This window comes from Pantherophis guttatus, chromosome 7 (genome assembly GCF_059756535.1).
Source record: "Pantherophis guttatus breed Tessera chromosome 7, ASM5975653v1, whole genome shotgun sequence".
NCBI lineage: Eukaryota > Metazoa > Chordata > Lepidosauria > Squamata > Colubridae > Pantherophis > Pantherophis guttatus.
Genome location: NC_142069.1, coordinates 71,602,754 through 71,625,562, shown reverse-complemented (window position 1 = coordinate 71,625,562; position 22,809 = coordinate 71,602,754). Strand labels below are relative to the sequence as shown.

General features: G+C 38.6%; 1 pseudogene; it reads left to right on the top strand.

Annotated features, from left to right (window-relative positions):
• Positions 1-4,559: 4,559 nt before the first annotated feature.
• On the top strand, positions 4,560-4,925 carry LOC148112917 (16 kDa beta-galactoside-binding lectin pseudogene; annotated as a pseudogene).
• The last annotated feature ends 17,884 nt before the right edge of the window (positions 4,926-22,809 follow it).

The window sequence follows — 22,809 nt, the reverse complement described above, 5'->3', positions numbered from 1 at the left end:
GCCAGACATGAAGAGGAAGCATTTACCCTCATGCAGAATTCCACGGTGCAGAAAAAAGATTTAAAATGGTGGTTGAGTTGCCCATTCAGAAGATTACAGTTATCAAACAAAAATCCACGAAAAAACTATTCTGTCACCCAAGGGCTTCTGGGAAAACAATTTGAAACCCATGAATTGCACTTCAATTAGTTCTGTACAAAATCAATTTCTCAGCAGGTTCTTTCTGCTGCCCATCACGCAGACTCTTGTTTTTGTACTTTGTTCTCAGGGAGTTTGAGAATTTTGTTCTAATTTCTCTACATGAGATTTATCAGTTTACCTACCCCTTTCAAAGTGGCTGAAGGTTCTACAGAGAGTTATTTCATTACATACCCTTTCATCCCAGGAAAGCCTCTCAGGCTGCACAGACTATGCTGTCTAAAAAAGTTCCATGCATTTCATTGGAGATTCAGTAAATGTGGAGCCAGTTTTGCTGCAGACTACTAGAGAAAGATTGCCCCATGAAATGCAGGATTTATGCATTCTCACTAAATCAGTACCATGCCATGCTCCACCTAGGAGAATTTTTAAAATATTATCTTCTCCTTTGAAATACATAGGAAAATCACTTTTTTCTTTCATCAAACGAATGAGATGGGGTGGGAGAGAACACTTGGCTGTAGTTATAGTAATGGAGCCAAAGGGAGAGGGTGGGAAGACTATTGGTAATTGTGCTAGATTAGAATGATAGATGAAGACAATGATTTAGCTGGTCTCCCTAAAATTCGTAACTGTTCTTATTCTTCCTGTGCAGAAAAACAGATGCCACTTCCACGCCTTTTTGCAGAACAAAATCTCCCTCCGAAAGATGTGCAAGATTTCTAACCTGTCTTCTGCACTCCGCAGTACTCTGCCCTCACACAGTGGAGAAAGGTCTTCCTTGCTGATCGATTTTTCTCTGAGTTATCTGCTGCCAGCCAAATGAGTCAGTATGTTTGTAGCAAAATCGATTGAATGCAGGGCACCCACATTAGAGCATGGCTAGTACAGTGCTACAGCTGATTTTAATTATTAAAGGCAAGCATACTTAGCCCACAGCTGGAATTTATTATTTCAAATATAATCTCTTTCTCTCTCCCCCACATTACTACTTCTGCTGTGATGTCTGACAAGAGAAAATCAAAAGGCACCTATATATATACTGTATATATATATATACACACATACATATATGCACACACACTCACAAACACACACACAGTCACAAACATTCCTATTCCTGCGGTATTGCCTATTTTTCTTTAAAGGTCTGCCAAGCGGTGCTATAAAAGAAACTCACTATGAATATCTATCTAAGACAGTTGATTTGTACAATCTACTGCACCAGGTTTGGTTATGGCATAAATGGCAGAACTGAAGAGAATCTACTCAATTCTGCCTTTTGAGTCAAAAAGATTTGTTAACCCACATTTCTTTGCAAGATGCCTCTTCTGGGGGAAAAAAAACCTGGGTAAACAGCAAACAATAGGGAGTAATTTCATAAATGGGAAAAGAGCTTACACTAAAGAAATGCATTTTAAATGTATGCAGGCATTAAGAATATTTCCAAACAAAAGAATGATGTAATGAATACTTGCATTTAAAATAATGTTTCCCATGGAATTTACTGAACTGCATACATTATGAGAAGCTCACAAAAGTTCTTCATATTAAAGAAAGATGTGAACAAAACATTAAAAACTCTGATAGAGTAGAAAACTTGCCTATTACCATTAATAGTAAAGTAATAGTAAAGGAGATTAGATTTCTAATGTTCAGCACAGCCATACCATCTAGCACTTAATAAACTCTGCTATGTTAGAATATCTGCAGTCTGGATCTGTAGATAAGGCTCACTGGAAAACATAGATTTCAGTGTAATTATATGTAGAAATGAGTTCCAATTAATGTGGGGTGGAATCTGGTAGTATAGTAATGAAATTTGGAAGGCCTTCATACAATGTCTGGTCCTGATAGGTATTATCTGACAATCTTTTCTCCTTGAGCATCTTCTCAAAGATGCTTCAACCACAGTGCCATTCAAACATTCTTACACAGCTTCTACAGTTCTTCTTACATCACAGAAGGTTAGCAAATCCAGAAGGAAAACAATTTGTACCTCAGGATTATTGCTCCTATTAGTTCTGCCTTAGCAGCAAACCATTGTAATATAACTGCTTTGTCATCAAAGAAAATTACCCAAGCATTTTGAAGCAAGATGCAGAGCAGAAACAGTAGAAATGGCAGAAAGAGTCATCCTTTGTCTTCAGAGAAATGAAAGCTCTGGCCTGAAACACCATATGTGTGACACAGATGTGTTTAGACTTGATAGCTGCTTTTATTACCTGAAACAGCTGGAGATTCTGACAATTATAAATAGCCATCACTAGAAAATTGAAAAAACTCAAACATCTTTTAAGTGGAGGGATTTCTACAGGGATACAAAGAAGAACCATTTCATTCAGAATTTAAGTTTCCTAAAGGGTCTGGGAGCAATGCTTCATTTTTTTTACACTTGTACTGGACAGTGCACCAGTACAGGATTGGTCATTCATTTGGACATCTTTACCAGAACAAATTCAAGAAGCTAAACAGTTGAAAACAGAGTAGAAAAAAATGGAAGTAAAGTTTACAAGTATTACAGACATCCTATGAAATGTTGAATTTATAGCTATTCTGTATATTGGGAAGCTTTATTAGTTTTTGGTCAGCCATGGAATGTCTATAAGATCTGAGATCATATGAACTTCTTTGGGAGGATGAGCTGTATATAACTAACTAATAATGTAAACAATGAGAGCCCATTAGATTTTGCAGTTCTGTTGGGTGCATTTTTTCTTATTCCCTTGATTTATTTTCCATGCAAACTGATTCTGGATGAGGGTGAAGAGGTTAATTGATGTTTTGTTTTAGATGATTTATATTTACTCAGTCATAAATCCTATTCCTTCACATTTTTGCATCTTTCTGTGAATTAAAAAGGTATTTCCCTAATATGGGCTTTGAAGATCTAACAAAACAAACAACAAACTGGAAACTCAGTAAAATCTCCTCATCCATCCTTCTGATTGGGGCCGTAAGTTGAGTTGTCTAAACTCCATAACAATAGGCTCCTCTCAACAATATGAAAATAGAGATGCTGCCTCCATCCACTGCACTATTGAGGGAAGAAAGCTTCTTCAAAGCCTGATCCTCTCAGGGTCAGAGAAAGAGAATGGTCAGTAGCAAGTGCCAAGGAAGTTGCTGGGATATCTGAGGCCAAATGGTTAGAAGATGCTGAGACTTTAGAAAGAGTGCAGAGAAGAGCAACAATTATGACCAGAGGTTGGAAGTTAAAACATGATGAACGATTATGGGAACTTAGTATTTCTAGTCTAACTAGAAAGGGGAGATTTCTAGTCTAACTAGAAAGAGGAGAGTGACATCATAGGAATCTTCCAATATTTAAGGGGCTGTCATAAAGAATAGGGGGTCAACCTATTCTCCAAAGCATCTTGAGGGCAGGAGAAGAAGTAATGGATTGAAGCTTATCAAGGAGACATCCAACTTAGAACTAAGGAGAAATTTCCTGACAATGAAAATTATTAATCAATGGAATGGCTTGCCTCCAGAGGCTGAGGATGCTCTATCACTGGAGGTTTTTAAGAAGAGATTGGACAGTCATTTGTCCAGCATGGTATAGGGTTTTCCGCCTGAGCAGGGGGTTGAACTAGAAGACCTCCGATGTCCCTTCCAACTCTGTTGTTCTGTATTCTGCATTCTCTACTTTCACTTCATGGTCTCACCTTACATGAGGTATGTACAGCAACATCCTTGGTTCCTTCTTCCCTTCATGCAGTTCTTCTATTAGAATTATTTAAGGTTTGACTAAATTTGTAGAAAATTTAAGGGGACTCCAGAGTACCTGATGCTTAGCTGCCCTACCCCTGCTAATCTCTCTCTTTATATGTCTCTGCTTCTAGTTCATGAAAAAGAGAAGATTACTGCAGATGAAAGACTGGGTAGATAGGAGATATTTGGTTTCTTGAATAATTGGTCTGAATTATATGGAAAACAGACCACTTGCAAAAGTTGAGTTGTCCCAAAGATGCTTTGGGACAACTCTAGTGCTGACAGGCAACTGGACTTTGTTTTTTCTTTGGAAACATTTAGTTTCTTATCCAAGAAGCTTCTTCAATTCATGGATGAGAAGTGAAATGTTTTCAAAGAAAAAACAAATAAAGCCCAGTTGCTTTTTGAAAAGCACCTCTGGGACAACCACGACCTGGATGACTGAGAATCTCCAGAGACAGAAGTTGAGTTGTACTCCAAAAGAACCCATAGAAATGTGTTTCGGTGAAATATTTCAAACTTTGTCACTAGAGTTGAATCGACTGGGATTGGAGGAAACAGAGTTCAGATAAAGGGTTCTGCTCTGTTAAAAGAAATAGGACCATTGAACCACTCAATACAAATCAGACAGATTTTCAGACAATTAAGGGGATTGGTTTGTTTTTAGGCTGTGCTGCAGTTTCTCCAATAAATATAAAAGCAAGGCAGTGCAAATGGTTGTTCACATAAAAATCACTGGGCTGGGGATTGCATCAAAGAGAAAGGTAAGGCAGAACTAAATGCCATCAGCTTGGGACAGGATGAGACTGAGCTAATCCTTCACTTCAGCCCTCGCTTTGAATGTTAAGACTATTATTTGAAATTCCAAAATGTGTGGAGAATGAAGTGTGAAACTCAGGGAGTCACAGTTCCCTTTCAGTCAGGGGGAAGACATCAAACTCTTTGTCTACTTTGATGCCAAAGAGGTGACAGTGAAAATACCCAGGAGTCACAAATTCAAGTTTCCAAATAGGATGGAAATGGTACTCTTTTCCATTGTTGGTGATCTTAGAATTAAGTCTGTCAAATTTGATTGATCCCATCCCTTGTTTTTACCTAGAGATGAAGCTTGTGTGAATGAAGTAAAAAAAGAAACAGAAAGGTTTTCATAATGTTCATGGGAATATTTGTAATAAAATAAGCTTGAATTCTTTGAACAGGAAAATAAATAGGACTTAATTGGTATAATGAGATATTTCCCATGACTGGAATACAATTCTCAAAGTATACAATGTATTCAAAATGCAGTAGAAAGGGAGGAGAATGGCACTGCATGTTAATGGTTTCACATTTCAGAACTTCACGTGAATTCTGCAAAATAATTGAAGACATCTGGATTTATAGTAAGTAGAAAATGTGGCTGATGCTTTCCAGAAACAAACTGAAATCTTTAAAAAAAGCATAATCTTAATTAAAACTGTTGGGAGACAAGCTCTACAAAGAAATTTCTGATGTGTTTATTGATAAATCTCTTTTTTAGAAAGTAGATTAAGGTACAGGAATATCAGCTATTTTTGACCAAGTGATAAACAACAGGGAAGCACCCATCAGTTCAAAATGGAAGAGGAATATAGGTTTAACATGGGCACACAATTCTGGAGATTCTTTTATATGAGGGAAACTAAAGCTGATAGTGACTGAAAGTATAATGTTGCAAGGATTTCAAGAAAAGAGGTTATAATAAACTCAAAGCAAATAGGATTGCCCGGCACAAGGACATAACAAGAAAAGATTTTTAAGATGGGTGAGAGTTCTTTCAATATACGATACTAACAGTACAATATCAGTGAGTAAAGAAATGGGGAACAGTAGAAGTAGCCAATGTGGTGGTGAAAAAAAAGCTTAGTAAAGATCTAAGAGTAATTTTTGAAAGGGCATGTAATAAGTGAGAAACGGGTATGTTGCCAAGGAAGGATATACCGAGATAGCCTGGTATTACAGAGATGATATCAGAAAGGAAAAGGTTCAGGATGAGCTAAGGATTCAAAGAACAAAAATAAAAAATTTTCTTCAGTTAGTACGAATGAAAGAAAATAATAAGTACAGTCTACCCAGGGAATACCCATTTATTTTGAACGGTTTCAAATGTTTAGAGCCAGATAAACGGTATCCTACAATTTTAAAGGAACTTGGTGGTTCTGTGGTTTTGTGGTTTGTTTCTGAGGTGCATATATTGCAAATCTCCTGATACATCCAGCAACTAACAAAACAAAAACATACAATACAAATAATTAAAACATCCATAGCATAGTTATAAATATATAACTATTAATAGTTATATTACACAAAGCAATAATAAAAAATGCCTTTAAAAATTGTGACACATATGTGAAGTAGTTGACTCCTGAAAGAGAACAAATGTTATTTCTAATTTAGGGGGTAGGCCAAAATAGAAGATCCAGGAAACCAACCAATTAGTCTAACATTGAAAACTAGAACAGAATATAATTAACTGGTGTAAAAACACCTTGAAAGCAAACCTAGTGATTACCAGACCTCAGAATGGTTAGGTCAAGAATCAATCTTTTCACACTAAAACTTATATCATTTTAAAGTAACTTCCTTACTACTTTGTTAGAATGTTATGGACAAAGTGTCCAGAACATTCTAATTAAATGTGGTATGAGAATTAAGTGGGTATAAATCTTCCTCAAATTTAGAGAATATGAAGAACCCCCAATAATTCTTTATCAAGCTGGATGGAAGCATGCAGATAGATTTAATCCTAGTTCCTATTATTTATCAATATTATTAATGACATGCATGAGAAAGTGTGGGGAATATTTATTAAATTTTCAGATCGTAGTTGGGTATAATAGCTAATACACTGGAAGTCATAAATAAAATCCAAAATATTCTTGACAAATTAGAAAAATGGCCAGAAAATAACAATATGACAACAGCAAATAAATGCAATACAAGTCATGCTTTTAGCCCAGCTGGATCAGATGAAGCAACTACAGGCAATAGTCGAGTTATGACAGTTCACTTAGCAACCGTTCGAAGTTACAACATAATCCACCCTCCCCCAGTACTGTACTTACAATACAGTCAGGAAGTTACAAACGTTGCAGCACCATTCACCACTTATGAATGAATGACCGCAAAGGCACTGCAATATTTGCCCTGACTATTCCCCACCACCTACCAGGTCTCGACAGAAACTGGGCCTGTGGAGACTCACTTACCTTGTAACCAGGGGTGGGTTCTACATTTTTTTACTACTGGTTCTGTGGGTGTGGCTTATGTTGTGGGTGTGGCTTGATGGTCATGTGACAATTATTTAGTATTTAGCAGAGGTACTACCAGGCTGTACTGATCTACTCATGTATTTTTCCAGGCACTGATCCACTCATGTATTTTTCCAGGCACCGGTCTACTCATTTGTTTTCTTTTAACACTGATCAGCTGTAGGGCGGCCCTTTGCAGCAAGAGTTTAAACAGTTTTTTGCCCTCTAGCCATCAGCTGGGACTCAGGAGGCAGCAATAGATTGGGGGTGGGGCCAAATAAAAGGTAAGAATAACACGGGGGGGGGGACAGGAGGGTGGAGGGGCGGGGGGGCAGAACCGGTTCGGTGACATCATATTGTTACCGCTACCGGCTCGGTGGAACCAGGCCGAGCCGGGAGGAACCCACCACTGCTTGTAACGATCTAGCGAGCTGTCGGCTCCTTTGCCTGCTTTGATTCATTCATGGAAAACAGAGACCTAAAGTGAGATCAGGTGAGATTAGTAGTGCGAGATCTCTTGCTACTGAACTCACTTGATTTCGCACTATCGTACTTTAGGCCTCTGTTCTCTGCAAACAGAGAAGGCCTTCCCTCCGTTTGCAAAGCCTTTTGGTGCGGATCTCATGCAGTCCTCAGTTCGCAGAGAACCAGAGGCTTAAAGTACTGTAGTATGAGATAGGCAAGATCAGTAGCATGAGATCTTGCACTACTCATGTGAATCTTATATTACAGTACTTTAGGCCTCTGTTCTCAGCAAACTGAGGCCTGCACCAGATCTGGCTGAAGAGCACTTGCAGGCTGATGAGACTTTGGGGCAGCAAAATCATATTGCTTCAAGCCTCCCATCGACTTGCAAATGCTTTTCGTGCAGAGACTGCAAGCAGGCAAAGAAACCATGGCAGGGAGGCTGGAGAGGAGATAGCTGCTAGATCTTCACAAGGTAAATAATCCAGCGTGGCAGGATGGTGTGTGTGTGTGCAATTTTGGGGACCCCAGGGGAGGGAGCATGAGGTACTTCAGTGGGTTGGGAGAGGCCTTGGGTGGTCTGAAGCATTCGAGTAGCGAATGCGCCGGTGAAAACAGGGAGTGATCACGTTCATTTTACATGATTCACTCCAACGAATCCTCGGGTTATGAATGTAATTGGCAGGCTCCATTAAATTTGTAACCCAAGGATTGCCTATACCTTGTTAGCCATAAGCAAAACTTGAAGACAGGACCAGTTTCCTCGGCAAATGACATTTAAGATATAACCCTTTAACTACTGAACTCACCTATTGTTCATTAATGGAGTGTACTATTTTGTTCCTCAGGTTTATGCCTAAACACACTTCTTTCCCCCCTCACCATAAAAACAAAAGTATAAAATGCAAGTGTTTTGCTGCAATTCTGTTGATATGTTGATACACTTCTGTGGCTTTCTCAAATCCTGATTCAGCGTTCAGATTTCTTCATGAAATCATGCCAGTACAGTGCTACAAACAAATCCCAGGAGCTGGGAGCAAGGAAGTGTCTGCTTATGGTTAACAAGATAAGTGCTTCATCTGATCCAGCTGGGCTAAATGTATGACTTGTATTGCATTTATTTGCCTGTATTAAATTTCATGTTATTTTGATGATGCCAAATGAGTACATGCAAGACAGGAGATCATCACAAAATCTACCATTAGATACCTGCATCCAAATGTCTAACACAAGTACTTAAATTTTATCTTTTCTTAGATGATGCTCTGCATGCTTGGTCATTTGATGCTCCTCTTCCCTAACTAGACGTCTGTGGAATAGGGCAGGTCAGGATTCTTTACCAAAGAGCACAGGCAGTCAAGCACAAAACAATGATTCTTTGGCACTCTGAAGCATTCTCCATCCCAAAGAGATTTTCACTGGTGCAGATTTATAATTAGTTTCTGCAATTGCAGATTCCAAGTGACACTATTTATGTGATCAGTGTTGAGGTCTATTTCATGTCATTATTCAGACAATGATTTTGCCTGGCAGACCTCGTAGCTTATCTAGGTTTTCAGCCTTATTCTTGGTTAGATTGTATCCTAACTCGGCTGTCAAACTCACAGAGTCACGTTGTCACGTGATGTATCATGACTTCCCCCCTTCACTAATACAGGGGTGGGCATGGCCAGCGTGTGACACATCTGGCCGTGGGCCGCGAGTTTGACACCCCTGCTCTAACTAATCCATAAAGTTGCGAAGCAAGAACGCTCAAAAGGAGGCAAACCAAATGAGCAAAAAAAAAAATCTTTATATTTCTCATATAAAAAACTAACTGCAGTTTATATCTGGCTTATTTGGCAAATCATGTTAAAAGCAAAATCAACTTCTTTGATGTAAAAATGCAGCCAATAAGAGCAGATCTCAAATATAGGAATGCTTCCTATCCTAGCATGTTGTATATAATACCGTATTTTTCAGAGTATAAGACGCACCGGAGTATAAGACGCACCTTAGTTTTTGGGGAGGAAAATAAGAAAAAAGCTGATTGGCAGGTGGAGGCCTCCTGGAATACTCCCAATCTGTTCCCAGAGGTGAATTTTAGCAACAGGTCCCCTGTTTTGAGCTCTGTGCCTTGCTTTTTTTTTTTTTTTGCTTTTTTTCCCTCCTCTGAAACTTCTGAAACTCTGTTTCAGAAAAAACTTTATTTTCTGCCTCTGAAAACTTCCGAAACAGAATTTCAGAAAAAAAGCCTCTGAAGCTCTGTTTGGGGGCTTCTTTTCTGAAGCTCTGTTTGGGGGCTTCTTTTCTGATGCTTTTTTCAGTCTCTGAAACCTCCGTTTGAGAAGCTGAGCAGGGCTACATTCGGAGTATAAGATGCACCCAGATTTTCACTCTCTTTTTTGGGAGAAAAAGGTGCAGCTTATACTCTGAAAAATATGGTATTTCCTTGGTTAGAAAGATCATGAACATTTCACATCCTGATTCCTTTGCTTCTCAATGCTGATATATCTTCACCTTTGGGTATGAAGCCTAAGAAAAATGCTTCCACTGCACTTTCTCTCCCCATTAAAATGGTTTCAGGGGGAAAGGCTGACTCTCTCCAAGCTGTGATCTGATAGTTCTGCCACTGAGCCCGCATCACAACTAGACCTGAAGCTGCCTGAATGTTCTCTGGTTTCCAGGCCTTAGGCTCCAGTCACATGCAATATGGATTTGACTATTCAAGGAACTTTGAGCTTCATTTCCCAAATGACTTATTGTTGCAGGGTTTTATTCCCTGAAACCAAACCAGATCTAATAAAGAAAAAGGTCTACTCAAGGACACACTAGCTTGCTTTTCCTATCCATCTGTAGCCTGGTGTTATGATGTATTTGCACGAGATTCAGAGAATGTTCACATAGTAACAAAAGACAACAAAAATTTGCTAATGTCTACTGAACAAAGTATGTTTTATGGAGGAAGGCATGGAAAAGACCCAGATTAATATTAACAGAATAGGAAAAAACACCCACCATTCGTTAAAATAATTTCCAGATCTCTGGAAGCTTTTAGAATATACACACCCATGCCTGCATGAATAAATACCTTAGATAAATATCTGTTTATTGCTTGTTTATGCTACCTGTTCCAAGAACCTTTATTCAGCATAACTCCCACAAATGGCACTTATGATATATTAAAGTAAAAGTAATCAATTCCAGTCTTTCTTCAAAGGAGCATTACTTTCCTTTTCTTTCAAAAATTACTCATCTACAATTATACTCATTTCACTGTCAACGTAAAATATTCTTTCCCCTTCTTCACATTGTAACCTCCAGTCCTGTAATTGCATTTTTACACATTACAAGCGTCCTCCAAATAAATTACAGTGAAATGATGTCCTGCTCTGTTCTATGTATAAGGACAAATAAATCTTCATCATCATAATGGTTCTAGATCAATGGTATCATGCCTCTGTACAGTAGTCACTGGAAACAGATTGCAAAAGATGGGCTTAACTTCTTTGGCTTCCCACGGGCATTGGGTGGCCATGATGAAGACAGAAGGCTGGACAAGACAAGGGTCTGTTTTGCAGAGCTGTTCTTACGTTCTTACATCTATACAGGGTTAAGGTCATCCTGAAGTCTGAAAGGTGAATGTTCCAGAGGGAGGGTTCTAGCAAAGAAGGCTCCTTGTACCCACTAACTGACATTCCTTCGCTGATGAGACCTGTAACATGCCCAATCTGCTAGACCAGAGGTCAACAACCTGCGGCTCTGGAGCTGCATGTGGCTCTTTCACCCCTCTGCTGCGGCTCCCTGTCACTCAAAATATGTGTCACAACCGCCACCCACCGACACACGATTTATTGAGCTTTTCAACCCCCGGCCAACTAGGGGTAAATCCAAGAAAAGAAAAGTTTCAGAAGAAAACAGAACATTTAATTCAACTACATATGCTAGTTTTGTGGCCGCTCAAGAAATAGTCAGGCATGGGAAGGGTTTTGTGGCTCCCGGTGTTTTCTTTTCTGTGGGAAACAGGTCCAAATGGCTCTTTGAGTGTTTAAGGGTGCAGACCCCTGTGCTAGACCAAACTGAACAGGTTGGAAAGAGTGGGAGAACATGATCCCATAGAGCAGGAGTGTCACACTCACATTGTCATGACAGCATCATATGATGGATCTGGACGTTTTCTTTCACTAAATCAGGCATCGGTGTGGCCAGTGTGTGATGCATTTGGCCCACAGTCCGTGAGTTTGACAGCCCTGCCTTACAGCCTCAAGCCATGAACAGCTTTAAAGGTAATAATTGATCATCTTTAGATGAATTGCACCCAGAAGCGCACTAGCAAGCAATGCTTAGCTCATATATGTGTGTTACATGTATCAAAGATTTCTCATTTTTTACTACTCATGCGGTCACATTCTATATTGGCTGAAATTTCTGAATGTTCTTCAAGGCAGTCCCATGTAGAGCATGTTGTTGCAGTAATCCAGATGACAGGTCACAAGGGCAAGACCGTAAGAGGGACTGTGAGAGAGTCCAGAAATGGGTGTAACTGGTACGCAATGCAAAGTTATAGAAAGGCCTTCCTGGTTACAGCTACCACCTGCTCTTCTTGCAGGAACTATCAGTCCAAAAGGATTCCCAGATTGTCCACTGGCCAATCTGTACAGTGCAATCCCATCTAGGACTAGCAGTGGAAAATTCTTGCCACTGGAAGGATCAAAGCCATTCAGACTTGGTTGGGTTGATTCAAAGTCTACTGCACTCCATCCAAACCCTTGAATGACATCCATGGCATTGCTCAGGCAGAGTAGAGATATAAAGTTGGGTATAATCAGCGTACTGAAGATACCTCACCCCAAACTGTCAGATCACCTCACCCAGCAGCCTCAATGTAGCTAGTAAATGGGGGACAGGAGAGGAGACAGAACTGAGATCTAAGGCACCTCACAAATTAGAAGCTGCAAGGTAGATCTCTCCTCCCCATCAACACCAACTGAAACTGACCTAGGAGAAAGGAAAAGAATCAGGCAACACAGTGCTATTCACCCTCAACAACTGAAGCTGGTCCAGAAGAATATTACTACCAGTTTTATTATTTATGCCTTTTCTATACGTATAGATGATTTTTTCCCTATAGGTATGTAGAAAGTTAGCATCCACTGCTCTCCTAGAAGAATGAAATATTTTGAGAAATATTTAAAAGGGCAGAATATCATATTTCCCTGGATGAGAAATGGAGAAACATGTTTTTTAAAGCAGCCCCCAACTTTCTGAATAGCCCTCAGCAGATGTCAGCACTTAAGAGATAAAGAGCTTATTGAAAGAAGCCAAGTATCTAGGTAGCTCTATTCATAGGCAAAAATTCCCTGCAACAAGGTCTGAACAAAGATAAAATTAGCCCTCAGCCACAATAGGAATTGCCCAATGCCTCTTCATTGCATCAGCAGTCCAAACTTCAACCAAACCTGGGAGCTCAGACAATCTACAGAAACAGCTATGACCCCTACACAACCCCTACATGGCACCATGGGAGTCTGACAACAGCCAATAGAATACATTGCACAGGAACAGGAAGTTCAAGTGCAAAGCCCAGAGAAGGTATAAAAACCTCCCACTTTCAACTCCATGTGGTTCAACTGCCCAGAATCACATGTGCTTGATGGTTCTGCATCATCAATAAATGGACCTTCTTTCCAATCAGCCTCCAGCCTCCATTTTGTCTCCAGTGCCTTTCTCCCGGCTTGAACTGAACCAGATGGATATTTCTTGCAACAGGTACAAATGATGTTTATTTATTACTCATCATATTATTGTCTAGCAAATCCTGAAGATGTGGAGTGTAATGAATAAATAAATATTAATTTTGATTTGGAGAAGCTAAATGCCATCTAATGTCATCTTTTAGAAAGGAAGCACAACCAAGATTTTCTAACCTGTTTTGACTCTGAGGCTGAGAATGTTATAATGTCATCCAGCTCACAGATAACTGTATTCCATTGGGGTGAGAAGGCTGATGTAATTTCAAAAGTTGTTAAAAAGAAATTTCTAAGTTACTAGATGATAGAACAGCAAAAAGGGTTTAACTGAATTACTGTTCAGCATTCTTTCATTTGGATTTCCCAAGAAAATAAGGATGGTAACAAGTAACCAGGGTAACCTACATTTTGAAACACAAATGTAATTTGAAGCTGGGAATGTGAAAAGTTCATATTTTGGAAACTAATCACATTATCATGGGATGAGTAATGGTTGCAAACCAATACTAGCACATTCTTATTATTGGTATTATATATCTTGGAAATAGGCTAACTGCTGATACATTTCAAGAATATAGTACATGAAACTTAATCATGAATCCCAAGTGTGGTTCCAGTTAGGAAAACTGCACTTCTGTCCATATCATGACCATGGTTGTCTTTAGAATAGACATACTATCACACACACAAGATATTTTGATCCAATACAGCCTCTCTTTAGAGGAAAAGGGATTTTCCCACTGTGGATATCATGTTGTATGTCTCATACAATTCCACAATCCACTAGAGAAAATTTTCAGTACCCCCTCCCCAAATGCCCTTTGTACTTTCTTTTTGTGGATGCTCAATAAACACAACTGATTGGAAGATAAGTACTAAGCCGACATCCCAAAACAACAACTCACTACCCTTCCTAGCATCCTGATCACAATGGAGACCACAATGGCAAGCAAGAAACACATGTGTACTAAAAAACCACCCACACCAAACAAGTGCTCCACTATCAAAGCAACAAGCCAACCTCTCACAAGAGAAGCTGTGTAAGAACTTTATTTAGATGAGCACAAACTCACTGCAGCAACATTGGACAGCAGAAAACAGAGCATATACAACTTTCTTCCAACCAAATGGATATCCACACAACTTTATCAAAATAGGGCCACTCAACCCAATACAGCACAATCAACACAAGCCATGTGTTTTATGATATTTCCAGGTTGATAAAATTTTTAACACTATTAACAATTATAACCATGTGACCAGGGCATTACATTCCTTATTTGTTTCAATATTCCAGTAATGTCAGAACTTATCTTTTTCACCTTTGCTTATACTAGGGTTGTCTACTATTTCAGATTTGATTGATTCATAATCGAAGTTCTTCACTCACTGCTGACAACCCTAAGGTCCACTATCTGATGGTCCCAATACATTTCGCCCATATCTGCCCCCGAAAAGACCACAAAACTGAGTTTCCATCCATTTGGATTTAATACTTTTTTGAATCAATTTTCTTTGCTACATACTTTAGACCTAGTGAAACCTGAAATAGTTTACATTGTGTCATCTTTATAAATACTTAATTCAGCACTTTTCTATAATATTATTTTATGGATTATGTTACACCCACCAAAGCACACTTTGATAATGGTACATTTTGCCCTCAGATAGTCCTTACATCCATGCTATTGTAAATTTAGGATCAAGGTTATGTCGCAGGTGGAATAACAACAACTAACTGTAAAATAATAGATCAGGCTTGATCCTATATATTGCTGATAAGAGTTATAGTTTAAACTTGGAGAAAAAAGATCCATAAGGTGTTTGATGGACAGCAAAGAATCAATCCTAACTTTTAATGTACATCTTTGAAAAATGCTGAAATCACAGTCAAAACATGTAGAGTGTAACAAGGCAATTATTATTATTTTGATATTTCTGTTGGTTTTAATAAAAGTACTGGATTACTATGAATTTGACTTTCCCTTTCCTTCATACAACAACAAATCAGCTTCCATTTCTATTCACTCTAGGGCACAAATATCTTTTGGAAGTGTGAACTTTCGGCAAGGCCTGACAAGTTGAATCAAGTGAGAAAACTGCCAGGGAATAGAATTGTGAAAAATTCATGCATGCACGGACGCACACCCACACACACTTTTATTAAATGATGAGAGATGTTAAATTTTTCCAAACATTTGAAATGATGAGCTTACTAAAATCTTCCACATGAATATTTCAACACGCAAATCTTTGTGTGGAATTGAGTTGGAAATTAATTTTTAAGGAGTAATAATTCTATTCCTGCTCTTATACTGCCACCCAATGGGTTAACAGTAAATTACAGGGGTTACTTAGAAGTTTTTGAAGTGGTGCAGTCATTTAATTTAATCAAATATTATATAAAGTAATACCCGTAACTATAATGCATTTTAAAACTGATGAATATATTTCAGTGTAATGCACCCAGCATTAAAATCTTAGCAATAGTGAGACTCTCAGCATTATAAAAGCCCTGGCTAAGCATTTGGTCAGGGTCTGGATGGGGAGAAGCAGGCTCAGACTGAATCCTAGCAAGATAGCGTGGCTGCTGTGGATTTGAAAGCCAACAGCATCTAGAGAATAATTCAGCTTTGACTCTTCATAGAGATGCTGCCACCCAGATGGAGGAGACCTCCAATCCAGGGATTCCTCTGGATAGCTTCACAGCTCCTGCTTGCACAGCACGCAGAAACTATGGTCAGGAGGCGTGTGACAAGCACAAGCACAAGTTTTGAAGCTACTAGTCACACATCCCTGCAACTGTGTGAATTGTGGAGTGGGTGTTGGGAAGAGGGAAAGTGAACTAAACAAATTCTCTTCTTGAAGCTTCATGTTTCACTGGTTGATAAAGAGCTTGCGAGCAGAGAATATTTGTGCTTCTCATGGGACATAGTATTAACAGGAAAGGAAGGGGTGGATATGGAATTGGCAACAAGGGGGTAAGTCTAAAAACTTACAGGATGACACATTAAAATCAGGGAAGATTCTGAGGAATAATGAATGAGTTAATTCAAGGTGACTGGCAGCTAGAAAACTGATGATGGCTGAAACAGACTGGATAGATCTAGCAGCTGTTGAAGATGGACTCTTGGTTTCTGTCCAAAGTTTGGTTGCTAAACCTTAAAAGAGAATGAAAATTTGTATAAATTCAAGACACTTTCTGTGAAGAAGAGAAACAGCATTAGGAGGACAAGTGGCCAGCTCAACTAAGAGTCACCTGAAGCTGATGGAAGACAATGAGATCAAATGTTTCCCAGCAAAGAATTAGCCAGCCAATCACTTTGCATTTCTTCACTTTGAGATTAAATGTACAATGCCAACTAATTTAGTAAACCATTTATTTTTTCTTAAAAGTGGCAAATAGGAGTAGAATTAAGAACTGAGTGGCACGCACATATATTAGGCATACATCACATTGTATTATTTGCTTTCTTAGAATCCTTTTGAGAACAAAGGTAGGTATAAAAATATTTGGCATTTTTATTTTAGACTGTGCTAGCCTATCATTTAGGAAGTGGGAAACTGTCTTTGTTTCTAAATCCAGTAAGAGAAACTTGTAGAAAGTATGTGGTCTTGATCAGTACCCATTAGATCTTGAACCAGTGTTTATGTATCCTTGACACAAGGGTACACAAACACTAGACCTTGACCCAATTGCATCCTGTATACTAGTTACACTCATTTTTGGAACAGGCAGCTTTGCTTTCATATCCTTGTCACTTCACGGCTGGACTACTGCAACTCATTCTACATGGGTTGCTCTTGAAGACCATTTAGAAACTTTTATCTGGCCCAGTATACTCCACCATGAGTAGATATGGGTGTTCCTATGTAACATGACAAATGTAACAGAAGCATTGACTCCCAAATAGATTTGGTAGTAACTTAAGATGCTGGTAATCACTTTAAACCACTACATGAATCAAGGCTTGGATTTGTCTTCAGACAACATACTTTCAGCTAACAAAAATGTATTTTTAATCTGTTTGAAATGAAATGTAATCCTATTGTCAACCATCCCATTGCGTTAATCATCTAAAGAAACTCATTTTACTATATTTTTATTATATAATATATATATATATATGTATGTATGTATGTATGTATGTATGGGTATACACATGCTGCATGTTATATACATACATATATGTGTATGTATATAACATGTAGCATGGGTATATGTGTGTTATGCTTGTGTATGGGTAGATATACAGTGCATTCAGAAAGTATTCAGAACCCCTTCACTTTTGTCAATGAGTATAGATTACGGGAAAAAATGAATTTCAACTACTGTAGAATCAGGCTGCAGCATAAAAAAATTGGCCAAAGTGAAGGGGGTCTGAATAATTTCTGAATACACTGTATACTTTCCTTTGAGAGAACAGAATTTCATTTTTAATGTGGACCAGTGTGCTCACAGTAAAAAATGACAATAAAGGTTATCTCTTAGCTCTCTGTCTAATCTTTTATATGGATACAGAAGTAGAAAAGCCAGTTGTGATGTTTTCGTGTGCAAATAGTATAGGAATTTTTTTCTTTTCCTCCATGGACCTCCCCTTGTCCCTTGTCTACCAATCAGTGCACTTGCTTTATTTTGGAGATGGCCTGTCTGCCTCGGATGTTCCTAGTTGATGACCCCTAGCTGGGTCTGTCTCAAGCTTCCAGGTGGCACATTTGCATTCCAGAGTTCCCACCCAAACTTCCCTTACATTCCAATGCTTCCCTCCATCCTGCCTTTACTGTTGCCAGGTTGTGAGCAGGGATGCATAGTGAGTCAACCATGACAACTATTTTAACATTGAAATCCTTTTAATAATAAAGCAATTTGATTCGATTTACCTCCTACAGATTAAATAACTTTTGCTTTCTTTTCCTAAGAACATAAGTACTGTAACTGGACTTATGCTGTTCCATAATTTCATAAGTGCCACATAATAGACATAGTACATCACACTGTGTAATATATGTAGCAAATCTTTGCTGTGCAAAATTTTATTTGAGGGATTGGGAAGTTTTATTTTTATTATTATTATTATATACTTTATTCATTAAACATGAAACTCAAGTCAACTGAATATTCAAAAATGTTTCACAAATACCATTGACTGGTGTTAATGGTTGATACAAGTTGCTGCCAGCGTCCTAGGTATCAATCAAGTACCTCCTTCTCCTCCTCCTCATTATTATTATTATTATTATTATTATTATTATTTAATCTTTAGTAAGATTCACAGCCTTTGAGGCTGGTTAATAGCTCAGCAGCTCGAGTCCTAACCAAGGACCTAGGAACTGTTGTTGTTGTTGTTATTATTATTATTATATTATTATTTTCTTTCTATAAGAATTACAGAATACAGAATAACAGAATTAGAAGGGACTCTGAGATCTTCTAGTCCAACCCACTGCTCAAGCAGGAGACTCTGTACCATTGCGGACAAATGGTTGTCCAATCGCTTCCCAAAAACCTCTGGTGATAGAGCATCCACAACATCTGGAGGCAAGCTCTTCCACTGATTGATTGTTCTGTTAGGAAACGTCTCCTTATTTCTAAACTGGATCTCTTTCTACATTAAACTGTTACAAAGAAATAGTTTGCTATATATTAAAGAGATAGCATTTTACATTTAAAGTATATTTGGCATGTGTAAGCTAGGCATTTTCCCATATACATATACAATTCTTGAGGAAAACAGTAAATCCAGAAACTATTTCACAAGAGGAGTCCTTGGTGCTCTCTCTGTTATTACTTGCAGATTTTTCATTACCCAAACTAGGTAACATCATCAGTGCTAGTAAGAAGTGGGTTTGGTCTCAGTTTATATTCTAGTGGCTTACCCTGTCAGTGTTGATGGGAGTGGTCTTAGAGGTTCTTTGGTTGAGTTGTTTATTGTTGGCTTGTTTGTTCATTTGATTGTTGATCTGATGTTAATCTTGGAGTTAATCTAGCCTCATCTGGATGCTGATTGCTAGTGGGGAGGTAATGGTCTTTTCGTTCCCTTTTTGGCTTGTTGATTGTCTCTTTTGTGTTGTATATAGATTTTGCTATATCTACGTGTTTATTGATGGCTAATTTGTCAGAGTGCCAGGCTTCTAGAAATTCCCTAGCATTTTTGGACTTGGCTTGCTCTAGGATGGTCACAGGTTCTCAATTGAAAGTATAGTTAAGTCTATCCATATGCTGTGAAATTAAAGACTTTTCATCATGTCTTTTGCTTGCTGGTTGGTATTCATGGATGTGTTCTGCCAGTTTTCTGCCTGTTTATAATGGATACTGCAGCCATTACACTGTATGTTGTAGATGACTTCTCTTTTTTTCTTCTGGGGCTGCTGGGTCTTTTGGTTTACTTAGGATATTTTTGAAGGGCTTTAATTGGCTTGTGTGCCACACTGATTCCATGTGGTTGTAGTAGTTGTTGTTGGTTTCTGAGATGGCCTTGATATATGGCAGTGTTATTTTTTTTAGGGCTTGTGTTGGTTGTGCTGTATTGGATTCAATGGTGAGTTGCTCCCGGTTCGCACCGGTTCACAGGAACCGGTAGTAAAAATTTGTAGTAGTTCAGAGAACCAGTAATAACATTGGCTGGCCACACCCCCAAACCAGTCCCCGGCCCGGTCGCTGCTCGCTTACCCCTCCCACCTCATCAGAGGCTTTTTAAAAAAAACTTTTAAAAGCATTTTTTCTACAACATCTTTGGCCAAAAAAATGCTTTTAAAAGTAAACAAAAAAGTCTCTGATGATCGCGCAGCTCAGCTGGGATTGTCAGAGGCTTTTAAAAGCATTTTTTCTACAATCTCTTCAGCCGAAGAGGTTGTAGGAAAAAAAATGCCTTTAAAAGCCTCTGGCGATCCCAGCTGAGTTGCCTGATTGTCAGAGGCTTTTAAACCTCTTAAGGTTGTAGAAAAAAATGCCTTTAAAAGTAAAAAAAAAAAAGTTGGCTAAGTTATGTGGATATCCATTTGTTGGAAGATCTTGTACAAATGCTCTGTTTCCTTTTTTGGATGTTCAGTGTTGTTGCAGTGAGTTTGTGTTCATCTAATTAAAGTTCTTACACAACTTCTGTTGTGAGAGGTTGGCTTGTTGCTTTGGTAGTAGAGCACCTGGTTGGTGTGGATGGTTTTTCGATACACTTGTATTTCCAGTTTGCCATTGTGGTGTCTACTGATCAGGATGCCCAGGAAGGGTAGTGAGTTGTTTTTCTTTTTCTCTGTTCAATAATCCAGTTTAACAGAGAAGAAGAAAACAGTTTACTAGTGAAGAAGAAAATATTCTCCTTTATTGATATTTTACAAGAATACTTAAATTAGAATTAGAGTTAAACCAGAATAGTTCTCAAATATAGACATTACACAAAATGAAAACTCCATTTTGCGAGCTTTTAAAATTTCTATCTCAACTAGTAGATGAAGCAAGTTTATGGCTCAGAAGCCAGGAGTGCTTCTTCCCCAACTCTAGGCATTCCAACTATAACTTGCTCACAAAGGTAAATGAGATGGAAGGCCTCCTTTTGCCATTTGTCCCTTAAGAGCAGCAAATGCCTCTGAGCAAAACAGCAAAGAATTATCACCCCTGAAAAGAGAAAAGATTAGATTGAACTGAACACCTGCGGTTGAGACACAGATTCCTTTTCATTTTGGAAAATAATGAAGGAAGATAGCAGGCTGAATGGAAAAGCACTTTAGTTGAAATGTACTGCACTGTTATGAAGACTTTTTGATCTCGTATGAGCTATATACTATGCTATAAATGAAGGTGCTATTTTTGGTGTAGTTATTACCATTTCTAAAATGGAAAGAATCCTTTCTCATACCATTTGAAATGGCTGGAATTAATCATTTTCTTTAGCATAAATACAGCCTACGGCTTCTGGTTTTCACATTTTTCACAATCTGGCATCTAAGCCTGTTTGCCCATCATTGATTGTAAAGTGAACACTCTGTTTTTGCATTCTACTTAAGCTTGGAGATGCCAATTTATCAATCCAGGGATTGAAAATAGTTACTTAGCACAATACAATCCTTTCATTCCTTTTAACTCAATTTCAACCTTATATTACTGCTGTTTAATTTGTGCAATGTTGTTTGTTCAAGATTGGTTCTGAATTCATGAATCCATAAGAAAAGCCCTGTTGGTGTTTTAACATTCAATATTATGCATTCCATTTGCAACCCATTTGCTATTGCTGCTTTCTATTTATTGTTTAAGATTCATTTATTGGTTATCTAACTTGTATCTCTCCAACTCACCACTTTGGGTAGCTTACAAATTTAAAACAATCACAAAAACAAATTATCAATAAGGACACCAATTAATATACTACTATAAGCCCTAGAGATAGACTAACACAACTTTGGTTCAATACTTAATAGAATATCTACATCTTCAGAGCTTTAAAAGAGGCCAATTGGATCAGGGCAGGGGTGAAATCCAGCAGGTACTGACAGGTTCTGGAGATCCGGAGCGGAAATTTTGAGTAGTTCGGAGAACCAACAAATACCACCTCTGGCTGGCCCCAGAGTGGGGTGGGAATGGGGATTTTGCAGTATCCTTCCCCTGCCACGCCCACCAAGCCAGATATGGATGATGGTGACAAAGTCCTCCTGGTCCAGGAATGGATACAATTGGAATGCAAGTTGAAATTATATAAAGGCTCTTTGAGCCAAGAGTTAAGAAAGCCTCCCAAATTGCAATCTGGTTTGTTGGGAAAATGCCCTTCCATTTACAGCTAAAGATGAAAAATCTCCAACATGGGGCAGCCTAAAACTGAGAGGCAATAGGTCATCTTAAAATTACTGTCTTATTTGGAAATTCTTGTGTGCAGAGCTTCTGGGCTGCCTCTTTACTTGCTGGTGGCATGGGTGGAATTTCCAGGAATAAGTTAACATAACCTGTTCAAATATTTCTTAAGAGAAAATATGGCTTGACGGCTTCTTGGTCCTCCTTTTTACTTTACTTTTTACTTTTATTTGATTTGTATACCGCCCTACTCCCGAAGGACTCAGGGCGGTGAACAGCCAACGATAAAATACATACATACAAAATTTAAAAAACAGAAATAAAATCAAATTAAATAGTTTGGCCCAGACAGATTAAAACCCCAATCAATTTAAAACAAATTTAAACTTTGAGGAGTAAAAATATTAAAAATATTAAAATATTAAAATTGTTTAAAAAGAGGGAGAAAATTAGGCCAGGCCCGCCTGGTGAAGTAAAAAGGTCTTTAGAGCGCGGCGGAAGGCACGCAGATCCGGGATCCTCCGTATCTCTGGGGGGAGCTCGTTCCAGATAATAGGTGCCCCCACAGAGAAGGCTCTCCCCTTGGGGGCCACCAGTCGATATTGTTTGGCCAACGGCACCTGGAGGAGCCCCTCTCTATGAGAGCGTACTGGCCGGTGGGAGGCTATTGGTGGTAGTAGGCGGTCCTGCAAGTACCCAGGTCCTAAGCCATGGAGCGCTT